This window comes from Teleopsis dalmanni, chromosome 1 (genome assembly GCF_002237135.1).
Source record: "Teleopsis dalmanni isolate 2A chromosome 1, ASM223713v2, whole genome shotgun sequence".
Classification (NCBI taxonomy): Eukaryota; Metazoa; Arthropoda; class Insecta; order Diptera; family Diopsidae; genus Teleopsis; species Teleopsis dalmanni.
The window spans coordinates 68282554-68284613 of NC_051846.1; positions in this window are offsets into that span (position 1 = coordinate 68282554).

The window sequence follows — 2060 nt, forward strand, 5'->3', positions numbered from 1 at the left end:
TTGTTTTTTAGATTTAGTCAACTTTTTTACAATGATATCGTTACGGTTATTGATAGTTTGTGACCCATCCATATTTTGCTTTGAACGTTGATGAACTTTCATCTGGATGTATTTGAGCAATAATTAATTTAGCCTTCGTCTTTAATACTGGTCCAATAAGTGTACACTGCATTCCAGGCTTATATGAAAACAGAAAACATTTAAACAGATATTTTTCCGTAGAACTTTTAGTGCATACAATGTATTGAAATTTTTGGGTTCTAATTTCTGGAGAATTCGAATTTGAAAGAGTTCTAATTTGTAAGCCTCTACTGTATTAAGATATCAATTATAAGTAATTAATTATGAGTTATCAATAAAAAATCAATTATAAGTAATCAATTTTAAGAAATCAATTATAAGTAATCAATTATAAGTAATCAATTATATGTAATCAATTATAAGTAATCAACTATAAGTATTCAAATATAAGTAATCAACAGTAAGTGATAATTATAAGTAATCAATTATAAATAATCAATTATAAGTAATCAATTATAAGTAATCGATTATAAGTAATAAATTAGAAACAATCAAATATAAATAATAACTTTTATTTATAGTTGATCAATTGTCAGTGACCAATTGTTAAGAGGGGAGCAGATGTGTTAAGGTAGATGGGTGTTCAGTACTCTTTATTAGCTGCAAAAGTTATTTTAGTTGCGCTTTTAAGCACCTCTAATCTTCTACACATCATATGTATTACATGATCAATTATGAAATATTATTTAAAAATTTTGTCGTGCCAAATTTTATTTGTTTTGTGAAACTATCTATATTTCCATCCATTAATATTCCATATAAAATAGTGAAACGAGTGTCCTAGGAGTACTATAAATTCATTGTTTACTTAAATTTATTTCTAACTTATTTTATATTTTTTAATATTGAATCAAAACAAAAAATTTATTAAACTAATCTTTATGTCAGTGCTACTTCTTATCTTCTCTTCAGGCATTTTGTATTTTTTTTAATATAAAAAATATTTCTACAAATTGTTTGTTTATGTTATTGACATTTTATTTATATAAGATATTGTATCTTCCGTTTACACAGCCATACAAAGTCGTACAAAGTATTCATTATCGCTAAGCCATACATTTCTGTTTATTAAAATATTAAAACTTTTTATATATTTTTATTATACGAGCATTTTGTGTATTGTCGTCTCTTAGTGGCTTAACTTTTGCCTCTTCGTATGTCAGTAAATCTCTATGAAAATGCTTTAATATTTATTTTCTATCTGCAACTGTCAAATATTGACATTTTATTCTTATCCTTCGCACACACGGACACACACACACACACACCTACATAAGTATCCTTTCTGAGCCGCAGATGCGAACGTAATGGCGCTCCCACAAATACAAATAAAAGCACATATGTCAATATATATAGTCGGTCCTATTTGTCAATTTGTCATTGCTGCTTCAATTCAACAATATTTATTTTGTTTTCGGTTCATATTTTACTCGTCCTCGTCCTCATCCTCTCCCTCGTACTCGTAGTTGTACTCGTCCCTCTGCATTTCATTTCATTTTTGGTTTTGTGAATATTTCAGGTCAAGGATAAAAAGCCATGCATATTCTGCCTGCGTGTAAACGATATCCTCTTTTTCGTTTGGTTTCGTTTGGTTTCTTTTTGTTGTTTGTGCTCTGTGCATCATCCTGTTATTTTGTGTCTTTGGGCTTATGCCAAGCAGCCATTTTTCGAGCATTCGTTCTCATGTAGTTGAGTATGTGACATCCATGGAAGCGGGTAATGCGCTTAGAGTATCAACATATCAGCAGTTTATTGTTTGTCATGTTGCCTTGTCATATTTGCATGTGGCACACGTGGCACATGTTGCTCCTAACACAACATTGCAAATTGTGCCGCAATCAGGAAAATTGTAAATACATTAAATTTTGAATTTATGCCAGTTTAATACTTTTCTTGTTAGTTTTGCGTCAACAAGGATTTCGAATATTCAATCAATACTACAAAGGATTAACGGAGTGATGGTTGGGTAAGGATAAAAA